Genomic DNA, 14,938 nt, shown 5'->3' with positions numbered 1-14,938 from the left:
CATGTGGTTGCCGCAAGCCCGCCGGCCACTCCTTCGTCGAATCCGCCGGCCACGCTGTTCTCAAGGCCGCCCGCCGCCGCTCACTGTAGCCGCCGGCCTCCGCTCACTCTAGCCCACCTCCGCTCACTCTAGCTCACCTCCGCTCACTCTAGCCCGCCGTGTGAAACTACTTTGGATAGCTGGCCAATCAGAGCACACCTCGCTTTTCAGACCGATGAGCTTTGTAAAAATCGACGCGCTTTGTAAAAATCGACGCGTTTCAGAAAGGTGGGGCATAGAGGAGAAACAATAATGTACAGTATGTGGAAAATAATGTGTTTTTTTAACCTTAAACCGCATAAACACATTTCATTACACCAAATACACAAAATAATGTTCTTTTTAGCAACATCATATGACCCCTTTAAGAATCCATTTTAATTACAGTACACAATTTGAATTTATATTCTGCACTTCTTTTGCCTCGTCTGCTGGACTTTTTTTTTGTGCATTCTGGGATTGTCCTTCCAACAAAGGATACATGCTGTCCTGCCTTAATTAGAAAAAGGTGTGGTAACATCTGCAAAATTTCAATGAAATTTTCTAGGCAAAAAATGCCTATTGTCAGCAGTGTAGACCACAAAGCAGCTTTCTATTGGTCAACGTGGCAAATTTCTGAGACAAACTTTAACCCAGTGCAAAATCTGCATTGGGAAATATTCTTGGTCCTGTGGATTCACATTGAAATAACTGGATTTCACAAAAGTTGAACAATGGTAACAGTTGTGACTGCAAGTTTAAGCTGAAACCAGATATCTATTTTTTTTTTTTTAAGATTTATTTTTGGCATTTTTGCTCTCTATTGCGATAGGACAGTATGATGACAGGAAGCGAAGTGGGAGAGAGAGGGTGGATGGAATCAGGAAAGGTCTGTGAGCCAGGACTCAAACTCGGAACGCCCAAAGTGCAATGGCGCTATATATGTATATGGCGCCAACAAAACCAGATATCTTTTGGAACAGCCTTTGTGTTATGCTACCTCTGTATGCAGATCTCTCGATTTTGGAACAGAGCCCCTCTGTACATTTTATAACTGTTTGTGTGTACTTTTTTTTGTGGTCTTGAATTTTGCTTTGCTTCTAACCACAAGGAGCATAAATGACAGATAGATTCCCTTCCATCTCAAATATGACATAGATTACAATAACATAAGGTATGAAGGTATTGAAAAGAAGAATCTCTTCGACTACTGAATGGGATTCTTTTATTCCAGCCTATCTTATTGAGTGCAGCTGAATATGTTTTACAGTGTGTGTTTTGTCCCGCTGCCTTGCTGTGGGACCTATGAGGAACCCCATCTTCCTTTCACCGTTAAATGAATCCACAGAAAAAGGTTCTACAGGGGGGTTTCAAGCAGCGAATCAAAGCTTGTGTCGGGAGATCGCCGTAAGACACAGCACGAGCCTTTACACCCCTCGCTCGGTCCAGTGTGTCCTCACCTCGGTCCCTGTTCTCCAACACAACTCAACACATCACTCACACTGGCCTGTTACAGTCATCATACTGCTATTTTAATAAACAGAGTCCTCATATCGAATGGTAGTCATATGCATTCCAACAAATGTCTTTGTTTCATTCTCATGTTCACATGAAAGTTTTTGCCAACTGTGCTAAAGGTGTGTTTTGAGGAAGAAACTTTTTTGGGGGGGGGCGGGGTATATTCTTTGAGTAACGTTGGAGATATTATGTGTTGTGTTCCTGGGTCTATGGAGGACTGTGAATCAATTATATGCACTCTGCTAAGGTTGTTATTTTAGGCACAGGAGAGCTCTAACAAGACCTTAATGCAACTTTTTCAAAGGTTGAAGAGTCCAGCAGGTTCAAGGGTCCAGTGAGTCCGTCCTGATTTAGTAGCTATGGATTGAGCAATATAGTTGCAATGTTACAAAAGTACTGTAGTGACAGATCTTTTCTTCTGTATTGTGACGTACATCCAGGTGAAACATTTTACAGAAAAGAAAAAATGTAGGATGTGGAATTTGTTCAATGCAATGGCTGTTGATTGAATCAGTTCTGAATGCAAGCTTGCAGTCGATTTTAAGAAAGGGCCAGGTTTTATGCGGACAAAATAAATGGAGAATTTTTAATGAAAAATTGTGGTCAAAAAAATGAATAAATAAAACTGCATGCATGAATAGTTCAAAATAAGATCAATAACATGCATTTAAAAATAGACAGGATGAATTTCCCTTTCAAGTAGTCTTTAAAAGAACAGTTTACCCTAAAATTTCAACTCTGCCTTTGTTTACTCACCCTCAGGTTGTATGACCCTCTTTTGTGGAACATTAAAGTCACAATGTTATGTGAACATGAGGATCAAACAAAGACGTTTGTTGGAGTGCATGTGGAGCAAAAGAAAGTTTTTGTTTAAGTTTTTCCTCCGAGTCGGGGCTGAGACTTTGAGGTCTCAAAAAGGATGCATTTCAGTTTTTTTGTGTGACGAATATTTAAGTCTTTATTCCTTGATAATTCATTGCATTCCCCATTCATTATCATTTAAATGAGAAAAGAAAGACATATCAGTTTGGAACAACATGACAGGAGTTTAATTTTTGGGTGAACTATGTCTTTAAACAATTTAGCAATCTCACTGTAACCGTTTTTGATCAGTGGTGGATGCGAACGTGCTGTAACCTTGGACAGCGGAACGCAGGGAGGGGTGAGTGGTAATTTACAGGGCTGTAAAATGTATTCTTTGGTTTAGTGCTACAGGACGTTTTTGCGAGGGAAAGTGTGATTCATGCATTGCAAATGTGTGGGATTTATAAAGCGCTCTGGAGTGAGCTCAGCGTGTGCTCACGTCTCTGATTCTCTGGGCCATGAGAGGGAGATGTGATCGGGAGGGAGATCTTCCTTGATGGGAAATAGATGCTCGGTCATCATCTGGTCAGTATATCAACAGAAGAGCTGAAGCTGTCTGAAGTATTGCCTTGTCTCTGGCCCTTGGGCGAATGATCCTCTGAAAGACTTTTGTGCTTTCCATTAAGGGCTTCGGTGCATTGAAACCTCAGGGCTATGACATCTTTGGCAGGCAAACGCTAGTGATTTAAACAATCAGATCAAATACTTTACCAACATCTACAGGTACATATTTTATATTACACAGACTTTCTGTTAAAGTAATAAATGAATGTTTCCTGCTCTTGGATATCTCAGATTGTGACTTCAAAATAATCTCAGATACAGTGACCCCAAAAGAATTTTGGGGACATTTAAACCAAAATTACGGTGCATTGCAAACCAATGGTGTCTGCAGACAAACGATGCTAGAGTGTATCTCATAAATTACTTTACTTGTTTTAAAGCTTTTTTGCTGTGGTTCCCAACTGCTCCCAAGATGATTTTAGTGACTGTATGAAGTTAGTTCTCTCAGTTGTCCTATAGCAAAATAACCACAGGTGTAGTTCATCACACTAATATGGACAAATATATATTTCTCTTTTTAATTTGTGCAATTTTTGCCTAGAAACTTTTGCCTAGAAATTTTTTTAGAAAATAAAGCTCTTTATTTTAAAAAATGCCTCTTAGTTTGATATTTTATTTATAGCAATGCCATTTAAATGTGACTTCGAAGGATTGTTTACTCAAAAAAAGGAAAATACTGTCATCATACTGTCTTTCCAAATCTACAGTATATGCTATGCTATGTTAGCAGTCATTACTCTAGTCTTGAGTATCACATGATCCTTCAAAAATCCTTCCGATATGCTGATTTGGTGCTCCAGAAACATTTCTTATTATGAATAGAAGGTCCGGAAGAACAGCATCTTGCATCTTACTTTTTATTGTGAATTTTTTTTTTTTTTTGTCATTTGGACCTTCAAATTCCCTGATCACTACTGTTGTTCTATAGAAAATGTATATGTGAAGATTCTTTAAAAATTTGTTTTTGTGTTATATAGAAAAAATACCAGCATTTGGGTTTGGAACAGCGTATTTAAATAATGTAAGTAAATAGAGACAGAATGTTTTGTTTTGTTCTCTAGCTTTATTTCATTAAATCAGTGCCCAAGTAGTGTTTTTTGGACAAGGCTTTAAAATAGCCCATCACCTTCACTCTGGCTGTCTTATTTCTTGACCTCATGACCCCTGTGCCTTTGCTTAGCGCTTTTAGAACTTCTTAATCATTTGTATAACTTCAACCCTTTATCTGTCCATGTCATGACTTCCCGAAGCATCTTGGACTCAGACAGACACCTTTTGGATTCCCAGCACTAGTTGTTGTTCCAGTACCTCTGCGCCATAACTCAACTATCTGTCAAATGTAGAGCATTCCTTGTCAGAGCGGAAAAAGTGTGTGCTCATCTCTGCTACATTCTGTTTATGAATTAGGAATGGGGAATCTTTGAGAGATGAGCAGTTGTCGGAACAGAATAACAAACAGGCTTTCCTGTGAAGCTACATTATGTTCAAGACATGATGCTGAATTTAAAGGATTAGAAATTCCAAACCTTTATGACTTTCTTTTTTCTGTTGAAGACAAAAGAAGATATTTTGAATATCAACATTGAATAAAAACACCGAGTCATTTTTCACCAAGCTAACTATCATTTATTTGCTTCATAGATAAGATTTGTAATATTTAATTCAACGTCAAGAGTTATTTTATTGTTTTTAAGGGTCATTGCAAACACCTGACTGTAGATCCAGTGGCTTTTATGGAAGACATTCCAGAAGGCTGAAGGCATTGAGTTATTTTTTCTGATGTTACCCCGCAAACAAGAAAAACAGATAATATTTGTACATGGCCGCTTTATGGTTTTGAATAAGATGTATGAGAAGATTAGTTGTAAATGATTTAAAAGCCTGTTTTTATTATAGTTGCACTATTCCCTATGGCTTATTGTCCTGGAAAAATCATTCATACAGAAGGATTATAGTCAGAGAAAGATAATGAGAATAGAAAATCAAGTCCAAATCTAGGTCAAAATTTGTCTTTGTGAAAAATTAGAACTTTTGTGTGCAGTCTATCAATGTGTGACCACACATCAGGCTGAAAGGGTCCTGGATAAACGATTGAAAACCCCGTGAATGATTTACAAACATTGTGGTTGTGTAGATGACATTAATTGGTCACACCAATCACGTCTTTCTGGGGAATCTGTATTGTAAATATGACTGCGAGTCTTGTACAAAGCCACATCGTGTCATCTTTCAGAGATCCCCAAATGATTTATCTCACTTTTATGTAAACACAGAAAATATAAAACTGAATTACAGGCTTTGACAGCGCATGCTCTGAATGATCCATTGGAGCATCTGTTTAAAAGTTGGAGTGTGTAGGAGGTCAGGATGTAGCACTTAAAATGATCAGCGTGAGCTTTTGAAAGAATTACTTGTCTGAGGCCAGAAACAGATGCAGCATCATATTTCGTGGAGATGGCCCTAAAAAACCCTTCCATACTGAAGTACAGACTCTAGTGTGATGGTTATGTATTAGCCCTGACAAAACAGAATGTCATGCACCTGCTCTGCATTAGGTGCTCAACACCACATTTCTCGAATGATGTCCCTTTGGATGTGTGAAGGGACTTCAGGTGGTATAAAGTTGGGCCTTATTAAATCTTGCTTTTTTTTAAGTCAGGGGTCCACAGTGGTTCTGCAGAGGATCCACCAATTATTTGAACAAATTTTTATGAATTGTTTAGAAAAAAAAAACATGCATACTGTTCAAACATTTGGAGTCAGTGACCTTTTTTAAAGAAATTAATGCTTTTATTCAGCCAGGGTTGTATTAAGTTAATCAAAGAGACAGTAAATTCATTTATAATATTACAAAGAAAATAATGATTTTTTTTCACACACACACACAAAAAAAAAAAAAAGTTAATCAGCACAACTGTTTTCAACATTGATATTACTAAAAAAAAAAGTTTCTTGAGCACCAAATCAGCATGTTAGAATGATTTCTGAAGGATCATGTGGCACTGAAGACTGGAGTCTTATGAAAATTCAGCTTTTCCATCACAGGAATAAATTATTTTAAAATATATTCATATACAAAACAGTTATTTTAAATTGTAATATTTCACAATATTACTTTTTTTATTTTTTATTTGTTATAGTATTTTTGATAAAATCGATTGATAAAATAAATGTATCCTTGGTAAACATATAAAAGACTGCTTTCAAAGACATTATAAAGTCTTACTGACCCTAGACTGTAGTGTATTTTAAGTATATGACTCCATGATTATTTTAAAGCCGTTGCAATTTAAAAATAAGTATGTAAATGCTTTAATGGAAAGCTATGCATATTATTATAGGCAGGATTAAAATACAACACTCAATTTTATACTTTTTTATTACTCGTTTTTATACTTTTATGTATTTTTATATAATTTAATTAAACTTTATAAGATATAAACTCTCGGGATAGATTGTAAAATCTTTATTAATGTAAATAGAATGTGCATTGGTTTGGTCTTAGCAGACTAGATCTGCTACACTTCTGCTGCAGAGCAAGTAGACTTGCTATTGCTAAATGCTCAGATCATACAATTGAAAAGAAACATGCCGCTGCTAGAGAGAGGAAGATCCCCATAGCAGATCCGGGCAGGTGGTGCTGGGGAGGCGGTGGGCTAAGATGAGGACAAACATAGCGCACAGACATAGCATTCATTAAAAATGTGGTTATATAGGTAAATGGCAATGAGTTATAAACGTGAATCCGATTGGCTGGGAATATTGAACTGAATTAACCAATTGGAATGCAAATAGAATTTCATGGCTGAACTATGCATATGTCCTGGGGGCCCTGCTCTCTATCCACTAAAGGGTTCCTTGACCTGAAAAAAATAAATAAATGCAGTGCTTTTGATGGTTCTGTATTTGAGTATAATGTCCATACAGAGTAGGATGTACCTGTGGCACATGTCTATAGTGTCATCATCTCTAGCCTAACCTGGTCAGCTTCTTAGCTATTTTGTTGTTTGAGTCTGGATGTCAGAACGGTGTGATTTTTTTTCTTCTTCTAAAAGAGATGATTTGAACATTATTTTTCAACCTCATTTCCATGCAACAGCAATGAATAGGGACTGAAGCTTTTAAGCTTCAAAAAGTTTGCAGCTGCAACATATCATTAAAGTAGTCTTCTGAAGCAATACAACAGGTTTACATGAAGAACAAAACCAAAATTAAACACATTATTCATTGAGCTCTGGCAAGAGAAGTACAGTCCAATTCATGAAAGAAAGATTCTTTTAAGTAGAATCCTTTCAGTGACTCGGTTGATCCAGTTGACAGAGGTTAACAGCTCTGAAGGGCAATATTATCAGTAACTAGGTCCAGATTTGTCTCACACAAAGCTATTGGTTAGCTTCAGAAGATTTTATGAGACTTTTATGGTGCTTTTGCATTATTTGTGAAGCTTTTGAAGCTTATATCCCCATTATGAGACCAAAAATATGCCATGTTCCTATTTTTGGGGGAAAAATATAAACATGCATCTTTGGGGCGTCTTCATTTTTGAAGGTCTCTGATCCAGAAAGTGGTTCAGTGTTCATTCCTTTTGATAGGTATAATCACAACCAGTCCCATATTATGTCTTAAATTCTCCAGTGTGAATTGGTCCTTGTGTTTTGAGCTGGTATTGATATGCACATGGCTTTGGGCTTTGCATGCACTGTTTTGCTCTTTTTCTTTGTCCTGTTCCAAGCTCTTATTCATTCAGATTTCCAAGACTGGAAGTGGAAAGTCTTAGTGGTCGCTGTTGTACTGGCTCAGATACAGAGTTCTGTCATGACAACTCTCGGAGGGATTGGCATGGTAATGTACATGACAATGTTAATGTATTTGGTCTTGGCAGAATAGATCTGCTACGCTGCTGCTGCTGCTGCTGCTAGTACCGAGACTTGCTACTGCCAATACATCCACAGACATGCTGCTGTGAGCATGTAAGAAATATTGCTGCTGCAAATATAACATACATGAATAACCCCATAGCATACATGAATCACCTCGTAGCAGATCTATACAGGTGGTGCTGGGGAAGGTGGAGGGTTTCTGAAGCAAGCTGCACTGCCACGGCAAGCTCTAGTAATATATTTGAATGTTGAGCAGCGAGCTCATTGGCTACCAATACAGGAGAGAACCAATCAGCTGTGCCATGTGATAATGATGTCATTACATCAGATTGAGTTAGACCTATCAGACTGCACCATCAGAGTTTCATGCCAGAACTCTGTATATCTGTGGAGTTTAAAAGCTCAGTTCATAAGTCAGCATGCATTCACTCACAGGTCTCATTTCATTCGGACGTATAGTGGACACTTTATTAGGAGGAATGCGGTTAGATATCCAATTTGATATCCAGTTCCAATTTGAAATGTACTCTGTCACTCAAACCTGCATGCATTTTTACTCACACAAACAGTGAAGTGTGCTAAAGCTTCTTTTCCATGTTTACTGCATAGTGTTTCCCATAGAGTTTTAATGGCAACTCTACAATTCTTTTCTCTCCTCTTTAAAACATACAGTGGCCCCAAACAATATTTGGACACCAAAGTCACACTTAATATCATACAGTACACTCTAAAAAAATGCTGGGTTAAATACAACCCAGTGCTGGGTGAAATATTTTACCCAGCACTGGGTTGTATTTAACCCAGCATTTTTTAGAGTGCGGTAGGTGCACTTTACAAGCAAAATATTAATCAGGTTTGCTAGGTTTTGAATAATAGAAATTAAGACAAAAAGCATTTGGGCATTTTGTACTTGTCAACCGTAAACGGAACATATATAATTAACTACACTTGTGTGAATTCATACATCCAATAAAAAAAAATCATCTTTGGACCAGTTGGTTTAAAAAGGCACTAAAAAGGTATGACAAATAAATGCTGTTTTTCATCAAAGAATCCTTAAAAATTATCAAATGAAACATAAGTGGCACAACTTTTTAATACTGATGATAAAAAAATGTTTCTTAATCACCAAATCAGCATATTAGAATGATTTCTGAATGATCATGTGACACTGAAGACAGGAGTAATGATGCTAAAAATTCAGCTTTGCCATCACAGGAATAAACTGCATTTTAAAATCTTTTAAAATAGAAGCAGTTTTTTTTAATTGTAACAATATTTTAAAATCCTGTTTTACTGTATTTTTAATCAAGTAAATTCAGCCTTGGTGAGTAAACTATAAAAGTAAGTCAGATGGCTCAGAAAAGTGAATTTAATTTTGAAACCATGCTGAGCAATATTCGGTTGCAGATGCCACTTGCTTTGATGTTTTCTATATAATACAATGGCATTCAGACATTTTTTTTTTTTTGTGACTTGAATTTCCAAATACTTTTTGAGGCCACTGTATATTATTTCTGCACATTCAGCGGTATTTGTCTTTAAGTTGTAGCACATGGATTTTGGAAGCTATGTGTGACGAGAAAGAGTTATATCCTTAGACAGAGGCTGGATTTTATTGCATAAACAGCTGTAGCTGTATCTCTTGGCTGCTTTTTGGTCATACGTTTGGAGAGACATTTAGTGCAGTGGAAGCCATTTTGCATAAAATAATACAGAATCTTAAGGTCATCCTTTCAACCTGTTCAACCTTTCACAAAAAATATATATTTTTGCCTTCTTAGATTAAGCAAAATGTATGTTTATATTATTTATATTTATATTATTATTATATTTATATTTTGTTATTTTTAATTTCTTAGTTTTTGAAATAAATTATATTTTAGAAATACATGGTCAGCAGTTGGCCCTCGGCATCGTAGTGTAACTGGCCACTTTATAGTATTTAAAATGAGGCTATCATCCCATTTTGCACTGCAGTTGCTGTCTGTAATGCTTCAGTGGTCTCTGCCAAAGTAGATGTCATCCTCATTCCAGGACATTCCCCATTTTAATGTATTTCAGGTGTAAGATTCTCCTAGCATAGGTTTTTCCTCTGCTAATTCAGTTTTCCATCTCACTCACTTTTGTAATGTTAAGCTATGTGATGTCAAAAATTAGCTTTTTGTGTTTATGCTAGACCTATTATTCATATAACAACACAAGGGAAGATATTGCAGTCAGTCTCTGTAACCTACTTTTGCTTGTTATTCAGCCACTTACAGAAGTTCCTATTATGAATGGTCATATTTAATTCAGTTATTCAAGTTAAGTTCCTTTTTTTTTTTCAAAACACTGGCTTTTTGTGTTATTAGGACATTTAAGGATGAGTCATTGCTGGCAGATGAAGAAGGTAAGACAAATTAAGTCTTTTAAACAGTGGTTTGCACACATGAAGATATCAGTGTGTGACTTACACCTTTGGTGTCCAAATAGCACAACTACTATGTATTATTCTGAAAGTATAATCCCTTTGAGTTGGCCTTGATTTCTCACAGCTTGACCACCTTGACCAACTTGAGAGAGAGTGAGAGAGTGAGAGAGACTTTCCGTTCAGGCAGACACTACCAATAAGCCAAGTCTGAGATGTTCCTGTGGAAGTTAGTGCAGAGGTGTGACCTTTCTGTGACATTAACAGATGTCTTGTGTGCAGGTTCTCCAGAAGAGTTGCTAGCACCCTACCTGCGTGAGAACCTGCATGCAAAAATGAGTGCAGGTCTGCATACTTGAAAATTACGATTATAGGAAATTCATTCAGTTGTCCCTTTCTTTTGTGAACTTTTGTTTGATTAATGATGATATTGTTATTTAAAATTGTAAAGTTTAGTTAAAACATTTTAAGCCTATTTTCAGAATAAAAAAAATACTGAATAGAAATCCCAACATTTTATTTACTCTATACTGTTAAAAAGTTTGGGATCAGTAAGATTTTTTTTTTTAAGAAGAAATTAATACTTTTATTCAGTAAGGACACATTGAATTAATCAAAATTAACAGTAAAGACATTTATAATTTTACAGATCAAATAAATGCTGTTCTTTTTAATTTATTTTCTCCTGTTCTTTTGAAGGAATCCTGAAAAAAGCATATCATGATTTTAAAGGGATGCTCCACCCCAAAATTAAAGTTTTGTCATTAATCACTTAACCCCTAAAAGCTTCGTTCGTTTTCGGAACTCAATTTAAGATATTTTGGATGAAAACCGGGAGGCTTGTGACTGTCCCATAGACTGCCAAGTAAATTACACTGTCAAGGTCCAGAAAGGTATGAAAGACATCGTCAGACTAAAGACGTCATTAAAACAGTCGACGTGACTACAGTGGTTCTTCAATAATTTTATGAAGCGACGAAAATACTGCGCAAAAACAAAACAAAAATAATAACTTTATTCAGCAATCTCTTCTCTTCCCTGTCATTATCCTTATACGGTTAACGCAATAAGCACAGTGAAGGCTTCCGTGTTGTACGTCCGAACGCCGGCTCATTATTGGCCAAAGCTGCACATGTGAGCAGCCCGACGCATGCGTGTGATGCTGATGCAGGAGCCGTCCAATAATGAGCCGGCGTTCTGACGTAGAACCTGGAAGCGCTGGACATAAACAATGTATGAGAATGACACAGAAGAGAAGAGGTTGTTGAATAAAGTCATTATTTTTGTTTTGTTTTTGCACACAAAAAGTATTCTCGTCGCTTCATAAAATTATTGTAGAACCACTGTAGTCACGTCGACTGTTTTAACGACGTCTTTAGCACCTTTATGGATCTTGAAAGTTTGGGTGGCGTTGCTGTCAATGGAGGTCTCTCTGAGCCATCGGATTTGATCAAAAATATCTTAATTTGTGTTCTGAAGATGAACAAAGGTCTTAGGGGTGTGGAACGACACAAGGGTGAGTAATTAATGACAGAATTTTCATTTTTGGGTTAATTAACCCTTTACGAAGTCTTTGGATACAAAGTACAACATGATTTCCAATTGTGAATTGTGTAGAATTAGTGAATGGTCAAGCATACTAAATAAATTATCTCGCCCAGTTTTGCCAAAGAAGCTAATATCCATGGTAAAATAAGAGTCTGAGCCCAGCAGGATGGCATATTTTCCTGCTTGAATAACTCTTGTGGCTTTGGGCATTGGCAGTGGCACTGTCAGTTTGCTTTGTCTCTGCACTCAGCTTTTCCCTCTGAGAGTCTACACATTTTTGGAGACACCCCTCTATATACTGACACCAGCCCTGAGGCAGCTGGCTTTATTCCTCAGAGCAGATCATTCAAAGCAATTCAGACGGTTATGCCAGGCCGCTATTTGGCAGAAGAAGGTTTTATGTCATTTTATATGTTCTCATAATTCTAATCACTTTTTTTTTAAAGACAGGTTTAGAGCAACTGATCAATTAAACTGAGTAATTGAGTCTTCACAGCTTCAAGGTGCCTTAGTGGATTTTCTCTGTGACTTCAGGGTAATCTGAGATGTAATAGGATTTTGCTGAAAATACAGAATTTTTTAATGGAAGTAAAGGAGACTTTTGAACACCACTGTATGTTTGATTTCTTTTCTTTACTTGTTCCTTTCTTTTCTTTATTTGCATTTATATTAATTTCCGGTATCTAAGACACTGCTGTTTTCCTAAAATGTATGCTTTAGGCCTATAATTTTAATATTTGTCGGTAGCGTACTGTATCTGGCCCTCGATTCCTATATTTCTTGGGTCACTGCAAACATAGCCTGACTAAAAGCTTTATATCCTAAAGAGGCTATTCTAACTATATTAAACGATCCCCCTATGAGCTAAAAACAAACATGTAAACATGTCTACAAGTTATTTATCGTTCAGCTTTCATTTTGAAGTCTTGATTTGTGTTTCTTCCTTCCTTAGCCTTCAGCCAGTGAAACTTGCAGTAAATCAGGTTATGAAACCTGCATCAAAAAGTACGATATTTTGCATTCTGATTTATCGTCAAGTTGCTTGTAAAACCATTTAGGCTGAAGTATACTCCTGTGGTAGAAACACTCAATGAAAAGAAGATCTTCGTTAAAACAGTCGACGTGACTACAGTGGTTCTACAATAATTTTATGAAGCGACGAGAATAGTTTTTGTGTGCAAAAACAAAACAAAAATAATAACTTTATTCAGCAATCTCTTCTCTTCCCTGTCATTATCCTTATACGGTTAACGCAATAAGCACAGTGAAGGCTTCCGTGTTGTACGTCCGAACGCCGGCTCATTATTGGCCAAAGCTGCACATGTGAGCAGCCCGACGCATGCGTGTGATGCTGATGCAGGAGCCGTCCAATAATGAGCCGGCGTTCTGACGTAGAACCTGGAAGCGCTGGACATAAACAATGTATGAGAATGACACAGAAGAGAAGAGGTTGTTGAATAAAGTCATTATTTTTGTTTTGTTTTTGCACACAAAAAGTATTCTCGTCGCTTCATAAAATTATTGTAGAACCACTGTAGTCACGTCGACTGTTTTAACGACGTCTTTAGTACCTTTATGGATCTTGAGAGTTTGGGTGGCGTTGCTGTCAATGGAGGCCTCTCTGAGCCATCGGATTTGATCAAAAATATCTTAATTTGTGTTCTGAAGATGAACGAAGGTCTTAGGGGTGTGGAACGACACAAGGGTGAGTAATTAATGACAGAATTTTCATTTTTGGGTTAATTAACCCTTTACGAAGTCTTTGGATACAAAGTACAACATGATTTCCAATTGTGAATTGTGTAGAATTAGTGAATGGTCAAGCATACTAAATAAATTATCTCGCCCAGTTTTGCCAAAGAAGCTAATATCCATGGTAAAATAAGAGTCTGAGCCCAGCAGGATGGCATATTTTCCTGCTTGAATAACTCTTGTGGCTTTGGGCATTGGCAGTGGCACTGTCAGTTTGCTTTGTCTCTGCACTCAGCTTTTCCCTCTGAGAGTCTACACATTTTTGGAGACACCCCTCTATATACTGACACCAGCCCTGAGGCAGCTGGCTTTATTCCTCAGAGCAGATCATTCAAAGCAATTCAGACGGTTATGCCAGGCCGCTATTTGGCAGAAGAAGGTTTTATGTCATTTTATATGTTCTCATAATTCTAATCACTTTTTTTTTAAAGACAGGTTTAGAGCAACTGATCAATTAAACTGAGTAATTGAGTCTTCACAGCTTCAAGGTGCCTTAGTGGATTTTCTCTGTGACTTCAGGGTAATCTGAGATGTAATAGGATTTTGCTGAAAATACAGAATTTTTTAATGGAAGTAAAGGAGACTTTTGAACACCACTGTATGTTTGATTTCTTTTCTTTACTTGTTCCTTTCTTTTCTTTATTTGCATTTATATTAATTTCCGGTATCTAAGACACTGCTGTTTTCCTAAAATGTATGCTTTAGGCCTATAATTTTAATATTTGTCGGTAGCGTACTGTATCTGGCCCTCGATTCCTATATTTCTTGGGTCACTGCAAACATAGCCTGACTAAAAGCTTTATATCCTAAAGAGGCTATTCTAACTATATTAAACGATCCCCCTATGAGCTAAAAACAAACATGTAAACATGTCTACAAGTTATTTATCGTTCAGCTTTCATTTTGAAGTCTTGATTTGTGTTTCTTCCTTCCTTAGCCTTCAGCCAGTGAAACTTGCAGTAAATCAGGTTATGAAACCTGCATCAAAAAGTACGATATTTTGCATTCTGATTTATCGTCAAGTTGCTTGTAAAACCATTTAGGCTGAAGTATACTCCTGTGGTAGAAACACTCAATGAAAAGAAGATCTGGATGCATGGGAAAGGGAATTCTTCCCTAATAACTCATTATTTTTTATGTAGATTTTATGATGGAAACTTCTTTCTGCATTCTTCCACACAACAAAATGCATCTGATCCAACTCTAATATTTTTCCCTGAAATACTTAAATATCTTCATAAAATAAGCAACAATAAGATTTTGTACTAAGCACTGTATTTCAAGTACCAATTCACACTATTAACTAGCATGCATATTACTAGCATATTGGCTGTTTATTAGTACTTATAAAGCACATATTAATGCCTTATTCTACATGACCATA

General features: G+C 36.8%; 1 pseudogene; it reads left to right on the top strand.

Annotated features, from left to right (window-relative positions):
- LOC107654910 (WD repeat-containing protein 27-like) overlaps positions 1-14,938 on the top strand; it is a 51,435-nt pseudogene that overhangs the window by 31,343 nt on the left and 5,154 nt on the right.

The sequence above is a fragment of the Sinocyclocheilus anshuiensis genome, unplaced genomic scaffold (assembly GCF_001515605.1).
Source record: "Sinocyclocheilus anshuiensis isolate Anshui unplaced genomic scaffold, SAMN03320099.WGS_v1.1 scaffold487, whole genome shotgun sequence".
NCBI classification, from domain to species: Eukaryota; Metazoa; Chordata; class Actinopteri; order Cypriniformes; family Cyprinidae; genus Sinocyclocheilus; species Sinocyclocheilus anshuiensis.
Note: the sequence above shows the minus strand (reverse complement) of the source record. Positions and strands in the feature narration are given on the sequence as shown.